Source organism: Triticum aestivum, chromosome 6A (assembly GCF_018294505.1).
Source record: "Triticum aestivum cultivar Chinese Spring chromosome 6A, IWGSC CS RefSeq v2.1, whole genome shotgun sequence".
Taxonomy (NCBI): Eukaryota; Viridiplantae; Streptophyta; class Magnoliopsida; order Poales; family Poaceae; genus Triticum; species Triticum aestivum.
The window spans coordinates 463,890,089-463,905,382 of record NC_057809.1 but is presented as its reverse complement, the minus strand read 5'-3'; positions in this window follow the sequence as shown (position 1 = coordinate 463,905,382).

Here is a 15,294-nt window from a genome sequence, read left to right as displayed (position 1 = left end):
TGCTTGCACTTGAGGCCCCGAGCTCCTCCAGGTCCTCCCCGTCCGCTGCTCCCTGCCATCCTCGAACCCCCGCCCGGATTCATGCCGCTCCGTCGTCCGCCGGCGTCCTGCCCTGCTGGAGCCGTAGCGCCGCCCCTGCCTCTGCTTCTTTCGAACTAGGGAAGAGGACGAGCGAAGCCAGGCTGCGTTGACCTTTCGATCGAGCCAAACAGGCCGACCCAGCACGCCCCTGCCGGCCTCCTCCTCTCCACAGTTCTGGGCCGAGGCCCATGGTGAGCAGCACCCGAGTCCCCCTTGCACTATTGGGCTGCCCAGTTTCGGCCCATGCGTGTTTTTTTTCCTGTTGTGTTTTTTTTCCTTTTATCCCAGAGATTGCGGTTTTACAGAAAAGCCCTTGTTGATCATGCATTTAATATCTCACAAACCGTGCATCGGATTAAAATAAATTATATATGAAACTTGCTTAGAATTTCATCTAGTTTAATAATATGCAACTTTCATCCATGTTAAAAATGTTTAAACTGCTGGTTGTGTAATTTTGCTCCTATGCCATGCTAAAATGCTTTATTTCATAACTAAATAACCATAACTCGGAATTTAATAATATTTATATGTAAGCGGGATGGAAAAATGCCTAGTTTAACATGGTGCTCTCATCTAGCATGGTTAACAACTCTAAAATTATGTTTAGGGCAGAACAGTACAAAACCTAATATATGCATATGAGGAGTTTCCGGACTTGCTATTTTGTTGTTCCGGCCTCATTTAAACTTGCCTAGATTAGATAGTTTCATCATGCTTAACCTCTTGCCATGCTAACAACATTTAATCTTGTTGGGTACATAAACGAGAGAGAACTAAATAAGTCATGTGGTGTTTTCTTCAATATGCAACTCCGTTGTATAATGAGCTCCACTTAATTTGTAGGATTGTTTGTGCACTTTGCCATGCCATGCCTCATTAAACCGGACATGCATCATACTTGTTTGCGAATCGTGCCATGCTTATGTGGTGGTTGTTTACTATGTTGTTTGCTTTCTTTCCGGTGTACTTCATCTCGGTAATCCGGTAACGTCGTGTTGTGAGGATTCGTTCGACTACGTCCGTTTGTCTTCTTCACGGACGTGTTCTTCTTCCTTGCGGGATTTCAGGCAAGATGACCATACCCTCGAAATCACTTCTATCATTGCTTGCTAGTTGCTCGCTCTTTTGCTATGCCTATGCTGCGATACCTACCACTTGCTTATCATGCCTCCCATATTGTTAAGCCAAGCCTCTAACCCACCTTGTCGTAGCAAACCGTTGTTTGGCTATGTTACCGCTTTGCTCAGCCCCTCTTATAGCGTTGTTAGTTGCAGGTGAAGATTGGAGTTTGTTCCTTGTTGGAACATGGATATTTGTTGGGATATTACATTATCTCTTATTTAAATTAATGCATCTATATACTTGGTAAAGGGTGGAAGGCTTGGCCTTATGCCTGGTATTTTGTTCCACTCTTGCCGCCCTAGTTTCCGTCGTATCGGTGTTATGTTCCCATATTTTGCGTTCCTTACACGGTTGGGTTATAATGGGAACCCCTTGACAGTTCGCTTTGAATAAAACTCCTCTAGCAAGGCCCAACCTTGGTTTTACCATTTGCCACCTAGCCTTTTTCCCTTGGGTTAGGCCAGCCCAAGGGTCATCTTTATTTTAACCCTCCCCGGGCCAGTGCTTGTCTAAGTGTTGGTCCAAAACAGAGCCACTTGCGGCGCCACCTCGGGGAAACTTGAGGGCTGGTTTTTAGCTGTACGTAGTGTTCATCCGGTGTTGCCCTGAGAACGAGATATGTGCAGCTCCCATCAGGATGTCGGCGTATCGGGCGGTCTTGCTGGACTTGTTTTAGCATTGTTGAGGATGTCTTTCAACCGGGATTCCGAGTCTGATCGGGTCTTTCCGCTAGAAGGCATATCCTTCGTTGACCGTGAGAGCTTGTGATGGGCTAAGTTGGGACACCCCTGCAGGGATTTGAACTTTCAAAAGCTGTGCCCGCGGTTATGGGCAGATGGGAATTTGTTAACGTCCGGTTGTAGAAAACCTGAAGTTGACCTTAATTAAAATACATCAACCGCGTGTGTAATCGTGATGGTCTCTTCTCGGCGGAGTCCGGGAAGTGAACACGGTGTTGGAGTAATGCTTGACGTAGGTTGTTCTAGGATCACTTCTTGATCATAGTTGTTTGACCGTGCTTTTTCTTTCTCTCCTCGCTCTCTTTTGCGTATGTTAGCCACCATACATGCTAGTTGCTTGCTGCAGCTCCACCTCATACCTTTTTCCTACCTATAAGCTTAGATAGTCTTGATCGCGAGGGTGTGATATTGCTGAGTCCCCGTGACTCACAGATACTTCCAAAACCAGTTTGCAGGTGTCGATGATACCGTGCAGGTGACGCAACCAAGCTCAAGGAGGAGCTCGATGAAGGCCTTGTCCTTTGTGTTGTTTCGGTCTAGTTGATCAGTAGTGGTGCCCAGTTGGGGCAATCGGGGATCTGTGTAGCATTTGGGGTAGTCTTCTTTTATTTTGGTTCCGTAGTCGGACCTTGAGTGTATTTGGATGATGCAATGATTTATTCATGTAATTGTGTGAAGTGGCGATTGTAAGCCAACTATGTATCTTTTTCCCTTATGTATTACATGGGTTGTGTGAAGATTACCTCACTTGCGACATTGATTTCAATGCGGTTATGCCTCTAAGTCGTGCTTCGACACGTGAGAGATATAGCCGCATCGAGGGCGTTACAAGTTGGTAATCAGAGCCTTCCCCGACTTTAGGAGCCACCCTGCTTGATCGAATCGCTGGCGTTGTTTAGTCTAGAAAAATGTTTTGAATCATTTAGGATTATATATATCGGAGTGTAGGAATTCTTTTTACTCCTCAGTCCCTTCGTCGCTCTGGTGAGGCATCCTGACGTAGAGTTTTGACTCTTCTCTTCTCAGATTTCACTAAAAAAATTAGGATCACGCGGGTATCTTGGAATCGTTCCGATGGTTTTGTGACGAGAACATTGTTCTTGGTGCCTCCTGACATTTAGGGGTTGTGGCAGTGTCCCGGGGAGTTGAGCTCCGAGGTGTTGTCGTCACAATTTTATCGTTGAGATTCTGGAATACCTGAGTTTCACCGACATCGAAAATATCTTTTATGTAGTTATTGGTGAGATAACCTCGACGCCACCCAGTACTGGGGCGGGAGTTCGGGAGTATTGCCATAACTCGTATAACGGATGCTTTTCAAAGGTTGAGGTAAATGATTTCGAAGGCTTCTTGGTTATGTGTTGAAGGATGGATACAGCTGGATGTAGGATTTGCTAGTTTTGGGTGAGATATTATGCTTCCCCTGTATCCCCAACACCTGATTGCATAACCGTAAAGTTTCGGGAGTTTATAAGTGGGAATTCAAGTAGCTCTTAGGATATCTTTCCGACGGATGTATGATATGAAATTGGGGTTCGACGTCTAGTGGTCCACTGTCGGTGTACAAAAAGAGGGGTACACTTTTTGTACCCCTATAACTGTGCACGGGCAGTCTGAGCCACGGGCACCACCACACTGAGAAAGGAAAGGGAGGTGAGCCAAGGTAAGGCCGAAGCTCAGGAGAAGCAGAACAACGCCAAGACTAAGACCACAAAGAGCAAAGGGGACGAAGCGGACCCCCCCCCGGCAAGATCCTTGTCGGGAGGCGGTTTTTGCAAACCCGGCAAGACCCTTGCCGTGGCAGCTCGCCCCACACCTACGGAGTAAGTCACCCTTGAGTCCACTGCCCCCATGGGGGCAAGGATTCGGGAGACATCCCCGTGGTGGCTTGCAGATCTTTGTGAAGACATTCAAGATCAGATACACCCTTTAGAAGATGATGATCCTTGGCGGGATCCCAGCCAAGGAGGACCACAAGGCCCCCGGCAAGAGCCTTGCCGGGGATGACAGCAGGCGCCACGGCAATACCCTTGCCGGGGCCCCGGCAAGGCCCTTGCCAAGAACACCCGTAGGGCCACCATCAGTCCCACGCCAGTCAAACCTCCACTGCCATTCGCATGCAACTGCTGACCCAACCAGCTGGGCAGGCACCTGCGTGGCGGCATGCGGATCTTCGTGGAGACCCACCACTGTGCCACTTCAGCTGCCTGCCTGCATACATGGCACCGCGGGCGCCGCTGGCCAGGGCGTGTGTCGACATGAGAGGGAGCGGCGACGGACGAGATAGGGCTCTCCCCCGTCCCCGATAAAGCAAGGACACCTGGGCAAGATGCATTAAATGCGCCTTGTCATGTAATGCGAGGGATAACCTCACATCACTGTACCCTTTCCACCTCCTGTGTGCCACTGTGGCCACCCCTTTTCCTATAAAAGGAGGCCCGAGGCGACCAGGAGGAGGATTGGGGCTTTTTGGAGCTCCTCACGCCCCATAGCTAGCTCAAGAACACTGATATACAATCCACCAAAGCAGGAGTAGGATTTTACGCATCCTCATAGCCCGAACCTGGATAAACAAACCGTGTGCTATCTGTTTGATCCGCTCTTCTCATGACCCCATGCCCTGCAACCGTAGTAGGGATTCTTGTGATCCCATAGGTGTCATTCCCACCGACATCTTTGGCGCGCCAGGTAGGGGGTCGCAGTTGTGAGAATCGGCTCTAGCAGTTAGCCCGGCACTCCTTCATCTTCGTGACCCTTTGAAGAAGAAAGGAGGCCAGAAGATCGACACTCGAGCGATTGCAAACAGAAGCTAAGTTACACTGAACCTTTATTTATGGTACCCTTCTTATTTGAGGTTATTCCCCCCCGGAGATATTTGCTTTGTATGAGAAACCTGCACGCCAGGGGGCTCTACCATGATAAGTCACCGCTCGGCGTCGGCATTGATGTACACCTCGATCAGGGTGTCGAAGAATTGCTGCACATCCTCATCCTTCGGCTCCTCCCAGCTTGGGACAGGGCCGTGCGCATTACAGTCCGACATCATGGCGATGATCTCGGACCGACGCGAATTGTTGCACAACGGGACCACCCCCGCTGGCAGATTGAAAAATGGCCCCTTGAGGGCCTTGCCAAACTCTGCGGCAGCCCTCGCGGCCTTGCCGGTTTGCTCAACCTCGCCATCGCGACCCACATCAAGTTGGAAAAGCCGCTGGCAGAAGTGGGCATGCGCCAGCACTGTGAAGTTGTGATCGAGGCCGGGGTAGAGTCGCATAATGTCAGCCGGGTTCGTGAAGAGCCAAGCTGGCCTCCCCTTGTTGTGCAACGGGGCGATCCGGCGACGAATGAAGTCCGCCCCGATCATCTCAAGGGTGAGTCCGGCCTGGGTGAGCCGGAGAATCCTGGTGGTGGCAACGGTGAGCCTCCCATCGGCGGCGTCGACATCGCTCCAATCACTACCACGGACCGGCGGCACTCGGCGGACCATGCAGAACTCCGGCGGGCTTTCATCTTCAATCCAGCACCACCGGCCACGCCATTCCTCCCACCTCTCCTTCACGGCACCGTCCAGGTACACCCCCTTGGATCTTGGGATCCAGGTGATGCAATCGGAGACGGCTCCTCCCAGCTGGATTCGAGGGAAGAAGTAATGGCGGAAGAGCGCCATGTTGGGCTGCACCCCGGCAAAGCCTTCGCAAAGATGCGCGAAGAAAGCCATGCACGCCACCGCATTCGGAGTAAAATCCAAGAGGCGAAAGCCGAAGGTGTGCATAATGTCACAGAAGAAATTGGAGAAAGGAGGGCATAACCCGCAAGAAAGATAATCAACAAAGAAGGGGTACCGATTTGGGGCAGGATCAGCGCAAGCGGCAGGAATGACGCACGTCGCCGGGTGTCCCGAACCCTCTCCCCCCGTCTTCACTCCCCATAGGGGCTTGAAGGAGGCCCGGAGCTCTTGAACATCAACCGTCAAGGGGAAGAAGAAGGCGGACTTCGTCCGGTCCCCCCACAGCGCGCTCTCCGGCGGCTCCACCGTCCCGGCGCCCTGAGCCACCCCCTTGCCCTTGGCGAATTTGGGAGCCATGGCGACCTAGAAGTTCAGAGGGCTGAGGAAGGGGGCTGGCGAAGCAACGACGGCGAACGACGACGGAAGCTTAGGAAGGAAGGAAGAGAGGAAACGGTGGCTCTGAGATTGGAAAAGGCGCGAGGAAAGAGGAGAAAGTGAGCAGCACGCCCGCGATTATTCCTTCTTATGGGGAAAAACCGCAGGCCGCCTCCTTTCACATAAACTGTGATGTGACGCATGCCTGCGGGAAGCAACCCCACGCATGCCGCCCACGTCACACACGCCTCCCCACGCCGTGCCACACGCGGGAAGCGTGGGAAGCGCAGCGCGCGAAGAGACTTACCGCGGTAAGAACCGCCCCGCCTGCCCGCGCACCGTTTTTGGGCCTAGCCCAACGACGCGATTGCGCTTACGTGTGGCCCAGGCCCGGGGGCTCCTGTCGATGTACAAAAAGAGGGGTACACTTTTTGTACCCCTATAACTGTGCACGGGCAGTCTGAGCCAAGGGCACCACCACACTGAGCAAGGCAAGGGAGGTGAGCCAAGGTAAGGCCGAAGCTCAGGAGAAGCAGAACGACGCCAAGACTAAGACCACAAAGAGCAAAGGGGACGAAGTGAACCCCCTGGCAAGATCCTTGCCGGGAGGCGGTTTTGGCAAACCCGGCAAGACCCTTGCCGTGGCAGCTCGCCCCACACCTACGGAGCAAGTCACCCTTGAGTCCACTGCCCCCATGGGGGCAAGGATTCGGGAGACATCCCCGTGGTGGCTTGCAGATCTTTGTGAAGACATTCAAGATCAGATACACCCTTTAGAAGATGATGATCCTTGGCGGGATCCCAGCCAAGGAGGACCACAAGGCCCCCGGCAAGAGCCTTGCCGGGGATGACAGCAGGCGCCACGGCAATACCCTTGCCGGGGCCCCGGCAAGGCCCTTGCCAAGAACACCCGTAGGGCCACCATCAGGCCCACGCCAGTCAAACCTCCACCGCCATTCGCATGTAGCTGCCGACCCAACCAGCTGGGCAGGCACCTGCGTGGCGGCATGCGGATCTTCGTGGAGACCCACCACTATGCCACTTCAGCTGCCTGCCTGCATACATGGCACCGCGGGAGCCGCTGGCCGGGGCGCGTGTCGACACGAGAGGGAGTGGCGACGGACGAGACAAGGCTCTCCCCCGTCCCCGATAAAGCAAGGACACCTGGGCAAGACGCATTAAATGCGCCCTGTCATGTAATGCGAGGGATAACCTCACATCACTGTACCCTTTCCACCTCATGTGTGCCACTGTGGCCACCCCTTTTCCTATAAAAGGAGGCCCGAGGCGACCAGGAAGAGGATTGGGGCTTTTTGGAGCTCCTCACGCCCCATAGCTAGCTCAAGAACACTGATATACTATCCACCAAAGCAGGAGTAGGGTTTTACGCATCCTCGCGGCCCGAACCTAGATAAACGAACCGTGTGCTATCTGTTTGATCCGCTCTTCTCACGACCCCGCGCCCCTCAACCGTAGTAGGGATTCTTGTGATCCCATAGGTGTCGTTCCCATTGACATCCGCCTATCCACGGTTGGTTTTACAGTGGTCTCGTTGTGTCTCAAAGAGTCCTTGGCTATGCCGACTCGGGGACGCTTCATATGTCATGTGCACTGCCTTGTACATGATGGTGTTGTACGATCGAGCCCATGTGGGCCCCACCACGAAAACTTCGGACGAAATCTCTATCATCTGTTTGTTCTGGCTTATTCTGCAAGCCAATCCTTGTTTTGTTTTGAGTGGTGGTATTCGAGTTGCTTCGAAGTCAAATGTTGATTCCATACCTTTCCCCAAATGGTGTTCTCATACTCCTATGTGAATACCAAACCTTCATGATAATCGAGACTGTCATGTCAATCCTTTTCAACTGGTGTGCTTCTCTTCAAGTGGATCCGATCATTTCAATATCAGCAAGATCTATTACTAGTTCTTCTCAACGGCGTTTGTTTCATCCGTTCCAAGTTGTCTTTGTTTTTTCCCACCCTCACACCCTTGTTTGCCTTGAAGGATTCAGATTTCTTAATCACTATCCATTTTATTGATGGAAGTCTCTCCATTCTTTTTCCTTCATATTTTTACCCGGTGTTTCTCATGAAGATGCTCTACTCGTTCTTCATTCTCCATTGTTTTCTTCTCCGGTGGATTCAATTCAAGCTTTTGGTGTTGATCGTATCCTTTCCTCGTTTCAGAAGCTTTATCATACCGGTGCTCATCATATTTATTCATTTCTCACTATTCAATTATTTCGGAGTGCTGAAGATATCTCGGAAGGCTCGTCTTTTCCTTCAAGATCCGTTCAAACCTATTCCGAGGTTGTTATCTCATTCAAGCCATTTTATTTAACCAGTGCTTTCTCTCTTTTAAATCGTTCGACGGTGTTTCTTTTGAGTGGGCCCTAACCCACAGGTCTTTTCCCAGGATCTTACCTGACTCTTCTTATTTTCCCGGAGCTATCCTCAAATCTCTTTTTGAAGTTTGACATAAGAATGATTATCATCAGTCTTGTGATTTTCTCCAAGATCTTTCAAATTCTTTTCATCATTGGTTCAACTTTTCTATTATTCTTTATTCCGGAGTGTCTCAACAATTCACGGTGGTGTTTCTCGTCGTCATTCTCGGATTTTGAAGACCGAAGAAGAGTTTCTTTTAAATATTGCCCCATTCTCTGCCATCCTCTCATAATTGTTTTCGGTTGTGAGATTTTTTTCACCCATCCGGAGCAATTCAAGATTCTGTTCAGTTTGATTATCCGGAGCCCATCATATAAGACTTATTCATTCTTAGCTTTCAGCTATGGTTCTCCAAATCTTACCGATGCATCGATCAAATACCCTCTAATCAGTTCATGATCTGTTTGTTCTTTTGTATCTAAACTCTCTAATGTATGTTCATTCATTTGCTAATTCTTACCGGTGATTCATCCTTTTACTTCATTCGTTGTTCAATTCTTACGGTGGTTCGTTCAAGAGTTCTCGTCATTCGTTATCATATCAATTTATTCGTTGTTTTCAATCCTTCCGGTGGTTCGTTGAAGACCTTCTCAAGTTTGTGCTATATCTATATTAATCCCTTCTACGAGAATAAGCAATATGCCAAATCCGTTCATTGTCATCAATTTAATTGGTGAAGGATGAGCATAACATAATTCTTATTCTTGATTCACCCAAGTGATTAATTCCTTATTCCAGAGGTTCATCATATCACATTCTCGGTTCGAGAGGCTTTATCTTTTCTTTTCCGGAGTTCCAAGCCTTTCCACTTTGTCTCGTCACGAAGCTCCTTCTAAATCATTACAAGGTTTCACTTTATGTTTTCAACTGCTCTTTCTTTCCGTTTGATCATTCTATTGTTTAACGGAGTTCTTCATGGAGGTTCTACATGATAGTTCATCAAGGACTTAATCCGTTCTCGAAACGTTCATCAAGATTATTTTTAGAGGAGTTCAAGCTTTCTTCTTCTTGCAATCCGGAGTGCAATTCTTTCTACCATATTATTGGAGGTGGTATTATGTCATTCTTGATAATTTGGGTCCATGTTTCATGATTCACATGTTGTTAGGAATGAGGTATTTTAAATCCATCAATCTCTTCTTTGGAGTTACCTTGGGTTATGTTTCACCTAAAGTTTTGCCTAACGATTGTTGCTGTTAATGGTGATAATATATTATCCAAGTTCTTCATCTATCCTCCTGGTGAGATAACTTTCTCGTCTCCTTGTTCATATCAATCCTATTCTTTTTCCCGTGAGTGGCGGGTTGTCACCTCATAATTCGAGATGTATTCCATAAGACCATATCAAGATTATTCTTTTCGTTGTTGGTTTTCCAACAATTCCGTTCTAGCATTTGTTGTAAGTGTGCTCCCTCAAGATCTTGTTTTTCCCTTCGTTCATTCCAGTCCATTCTCACTTTTGTTCCGGAGGCATTGTATTGTTGCTCTTTTCAACCCATCTTCTTGTTTTGTCAGGATCGTGTTCTTTTCTTGGTTTATCCATTTAACCGGAGTATTGTGTCTCTTTTGCTCAAGTTCTTTAATTTTATCAAGTCTTTCATCTCTTTTCAACCGGAATGCTACCCGAATCGGTTCTTCCTTTTCCTCTTCCTTAACGGAGTACTTTCAACTTCGTTCATATCGGTTGTATTCTTTTCTCGAAATGGCTTAACCTTTGCAAGGTTCTTTGGTTTCACTCGTTTTTCAAAGAAGCAACTTAGTTTACCTCTTCTCTTTCTCCTCCGTTTGTCCCTCCGGTGCCATTCTAGATCTCGGGACGAGATCCTCTCGTAGTGGTGGAGTGTTGTGATGCCCCGAGACCGTTGCGCCAGGTGTCTTCCAGTTATTCACTGTCCTTGCCATGTCATTCGCTTGCGTGTTGCATCTTTGTCGTGTCATCATGTGCATTGCATCATCATGTTTTCAAAACTTGCATTCGTTCAGGTTCCCCCAGTCCGTTCGTTGTCCGTTCTGAGCCCAGACACACTTGCACGCGCCCGCGACACGTCCGAAATATTATTTTATAAATGGCCGGAAAATGTTCTCAGAATGGGTTGAAAGTTGGCATGCGGTGTTTTTATGTTGTCAGTAGGTCGCCTGCCAAATTTCATCGCATTCGGAGTCCGTTTGATGCCCCAACGGATAACTATAGCGGCAGTATAGCCGGTCTAATGTCGGATGTTTTCGGTCTCCGAAAACAGTTGTCGGGTCTCTCTCTCTTCTCTTCTCTCAGTGCGAGCCCTTCTGCACAGCCCACAAGTTCCAACCGACCCCTCGCGTGCATGTTCGAAACTTCCCCGGACGCGACCCGGACAGTCGCCACCGTTGGATCCGGATCATCCCCAAACGTCTACAAAACGTCTTTGTTTTGTTAATTGGACTCCCTAGCTATTTATTCGCGAACGTCCGATTGCGATCGGAAGAACGAGGTAGCCCCTAACCTAACCTGTGATGTATATATACTCCACTCCTAGTCTTTTTGGACAAACCCTAAAATATAGGGACTTGTCCCATCAAGCCGCCGCCATCCACCTCGGGATCCCTTCGAATCCATTTCCACCAACCGAAGCCGCCTCCTCCTTCCTCGTTTTCCTCGTCAAGCCAACCGGCGGCCTCCCTGTGTAGCAGCGCCCCTGGCCCCGATCCAGCCACCCGAGGCCCAGCCTCCTCTTGCTCTCATGCGCGTGCACGCGCTCAGGAGCTCGAGCAGGGAGCCTCGATTCCGCCGCTCCCTGCAACCTCCCGCTGGAGTCCCTGATCCCCACCGCTGGTCGCCGCGGTCGCCTCTCTCCATTTCGTCGTCGGCGAGCACTGACCCAGGTCGCCGCGCTCGTTGCCTCCTCGCTCCTCTGCTTCGATCTCCTTCTCACTCGCCCGAGCCTCTCACCTCTCGCTGCCCGTGGACAGGCACCACCGCCGGAGTGCCGCACCTCGCCGCCCCATCGCCGGCCGGCCTCGTCGTCGCTGGAAACGGGTCGGCCTTCCCCGGATCTGGTTGCCCCACCGTCCCACCTGCCGGATCCGCCAAGTTCCCTGCCGATGTTGTCGTTCCCCCGCGATGGCGCCTCGGCCTCCTCTGCACCCGCACTTGAGGCCCCGAGCTCCTCCAGGTCCTCCTCATCCACTGCTCCCTGCCGTCCTCGAACCCCCGCCCGGATTCATGCCGCTCCGCCGTCCGCCGGCGTCCTGCCCTGCTGGAGCCGTAGCGCCGCCCCTACTTCTGCTTCTTTCGAACCAGGGAAGAGGACGAGCGACGCCAGGCTGCGTTGACCTTTCGATCGAGCCAAATAGGCCGACCCAGCGCGCCCCTACCGGCCTCCTCCTCTCCATAGTTCTGGGCCGAGGCCCGTGGTGAGCAGCACCCGAGTCCCCCCTGCACTATTGGGCTGGCCAGTTTCGGCCCATGCATGTTTTTTCCTGTTGTATTTTTTTCCTTTTATCCCAGAGATTGCAGTTTTACAGAAAAGCCCTTGTTGATCATGCATTTAATATCTCACAAACCGTGCATCGGATTAAAATAAATTATATATGAAACTTGCTTAGAATTTCATCTAGTTTAATAATATGCAACTTTCATCCATGTTAAAAATGTTTAAACTACTGGTTCTGTAATTTTGCTCCTATGCCATGCTAAAATGCTTTATTTCATAACTAAATAACCATAACTCGGAATTTAATAATCTTTATATGTAAATGGGGTGGAAAATGCCAAGTTTAACATGGTGCTCTCATCTAGCATGGTTAACAACTCTAAAATTATGTTTAGGGCAGAACAGTACCAAACCTAATATATGCATATGAGGAGTTTCCAGACTTGTTGTTTTGTTGTTCTGGCCTCATTTAAACTTGCCTAGATTAGATAGTTTCATCATGCTTCACCTCTTGCCATGCTAACAACATTTAATCTTGTTGGGTACATAAACGAGAGAGAACTAAATAAGTCATGTGGTGTTTTCTTCAATATTCAACTCCGTTGTATAATGAGCTCCACTTAATTTGTAGGATTCTTTGTGCACTTTGCCATGCCATGCCTCATTAAACCAGACATGCATCATACTTGTTTGCGCATCGTGCCATGCTTATGTGGTGGTTGTTTACTATGTTGTTTTCTTTCTTTCTGGTGTACTTAGTCTCGGTAATCCGGTAACATCGTGTTGTGAGGATTTGTTCGACTACGTCTGTTTGTCTTCTTCACGGACTCGTTCTTCTTCCTTGCGGGATTTCAGGCAAGATGACCATACCCTCGAAATCACTTCTATCTTTTCTTGCTAGTTGCTCGCTCTTTTGCTATGCCTATGCTGTGATACCTACCACTTGCTTATCATGCCTCCCATATTGTTAAGCCAAGCCTCTAACTCACCTTGTCGTAGCAAACCGTTGTTTGGCTATGTTACCGCTTTGCTCAGCCCCTCTTATAGCGTTGTTAGTTGCAGGTGAAGATTGGAGTTTGTTCCTTGTTGGAACATGGATATTTGTTGGGATATTACATTATCTCTTATTTAAATTAATGCATCTATATACTTGGTAAAGGGTGGAAGGCTCGGCCTTATGACTGGTGTTTTGTTCCACTCTTGCTGCCCTAGTTTCCGTCATATCGGTGTTATGTTCCCGGATTTTGCGTTCCTTACACGGTTGGGTTATAATGGGAACCCCTTGAAAGTTCGCTTTGAATAAAACTCCTCTAGCAAGGCCCAACCTTGGTTTTACCATTTGCCACCTAGCCATTTTCCCTTGGGTTAGGCCAGCCCAAGGGTCATCTTTATTTTAACCCTCCCTGGGCCAGTGCTTGTCTAAGTGTTGGTCCAAAACAGAGCCACTTGCGGCGCCACCTCGGGGAAACTTGAGGGCTGGTTTTTAGCTATAGTAGTGTTCATCCGGTGTTGCCCTGAGAACGAGATATGTGCAGCTCCCATCAGGATGTTGGCGCATCGGGCGGTCTTGCTGGACTTGTTTTACCATTGTTGAGGATGTCTTTCAACCGGGATTCCGAGTCTGATCGGGTCTTCCCGCTAGAAGGAATATCCTTCGTTGACCGTGAGAGCTTGTGATGGGCTAAGTTGGGACACCCCTGCAGGGATTTGAACTTTCGAAAGCCGTGCCCGCGGTTATGGGCAGATGGGAATTTGTTAACGTCCGGTTGTAGAAAACCTGAAGTTGACCTTCATTAAAATACATCAACCGTGTGTGTAACCATGATGGTCTCTTCTCGGCGGAGTCCGGGAAGTGAACACGGTGTTGGACTAATGCTTGACGTAGGTTGTTCTAGGATCACTTCTTGATCATAGTTGTTCGACCGTGCTTTTGCTTTCTCTCCTCGCTCTCTTTTGCGTATGTTAGCCACCATACATGCTAGTTGCTTGCTGCAGCTCCACCTCATACCTTTTACCTACCTATAAGCTTAGATAGTCTTGATCACGAGGGTGTGTTATTCCTGAGTCCCCGTGACTCACAGATACTTCCAAAACCAGTTTGCAGGTGCCGATGATACCGTGCAGGTGACGCAACCAAGCTCAAGGAGGAGCTCGATGAAGACCTTGTCCTTTGTGTTGTTTCGGTCTAGTTGATCAGTAGTGGTGCCCAGTTGGGGAGATCGGGGATCTGTGTAGCATTTGGGGTAGTCTTCTTTTATTTTGGTTCCGTAGTCGGACCTTGAGTGTATTTGGATGATGCAATGCTTTATTCATGTAATTGTGTGAAGTGGCGATTGTAAGCCGACTATGTATCTTTTTCCCTTATGTATTACATGGGTTGTGTGAAGATTACCTCACTTGCGACATTGCTTTCAATGCGGTTATGCCTCTAAGTCGTGCTTCGACACGTGGGAGATATAGCCGCATCGACGGCGTTACACCTTGCTATTCCAAAATTACAACACGCGCGAAAACTCCCACCTCATGTGAAATCCCGACACGCGAAATGCCCGTGGTACCCCTGAACCGAAAGAACCGCCTCAAATTGGTGGGGGTACTTTCTTAACTTACCCCACATTTCGAACAAGCCCGTACCTAAGCCATGGTTCCCCACTCGCATCCCATCCGTACACCCATTCATACACCGAGGCAGGGAAAACCAGCGAAGCCCCACACCCTCCTCCATCCTCCACCCATCCGGAGCCTCTTCCCCGACGATGTCGTCCACATCAACACCTTGACGTCCCTCATCAACCGTATCGGATGAGGATCCGTCGTTGATCTGGTCGTCCCGCTGGTTCAGCCACCCTGTCCTCCACCTCCAAGGAGCTGCCCCGATGTTCCCCTCGTCTTTCGCGCCACCTCCATTCCCACACCGCCGTCTTCACCTGCACCACCGGAAGAGCATCATCATCACCGTTTCCTCGGATGAAGCTGCGGCCTACGGCGCCACCAAAGAGGTTGTACACTAATCGCCGCATTTTCTTCTTGATTCGATCTCAAGGTGTTGCCGGCGCTCGGTCCCGAGCCGACACGGCGCGGCTCCATCCACGTCAGCGGCGCTGGCCACTTCCTTCACGACGTCACTCCCTCGGCGGCAACGTCCACATCAGTAGGAGCTGCTGCTGCTTTAGCTCTCGATCACGCTACTGCTCTGCTCTTGCTCTCGGTCCCCTGCCTTGTCTGCTCTTGCTCTTGCTCGCGCTGTTGCTCTCGCTCTTGCTCTTGCTTGCGATGTTGCTCCGATTTAGCTGCACTTCAGTCGATTGAATCGACTTTTGGGTTAGTCGATTTTTAGGGGGGGGGCTCGCCGGAGTTAAGGAAGAACCAGCCAAAGTGGGGAGGGGGG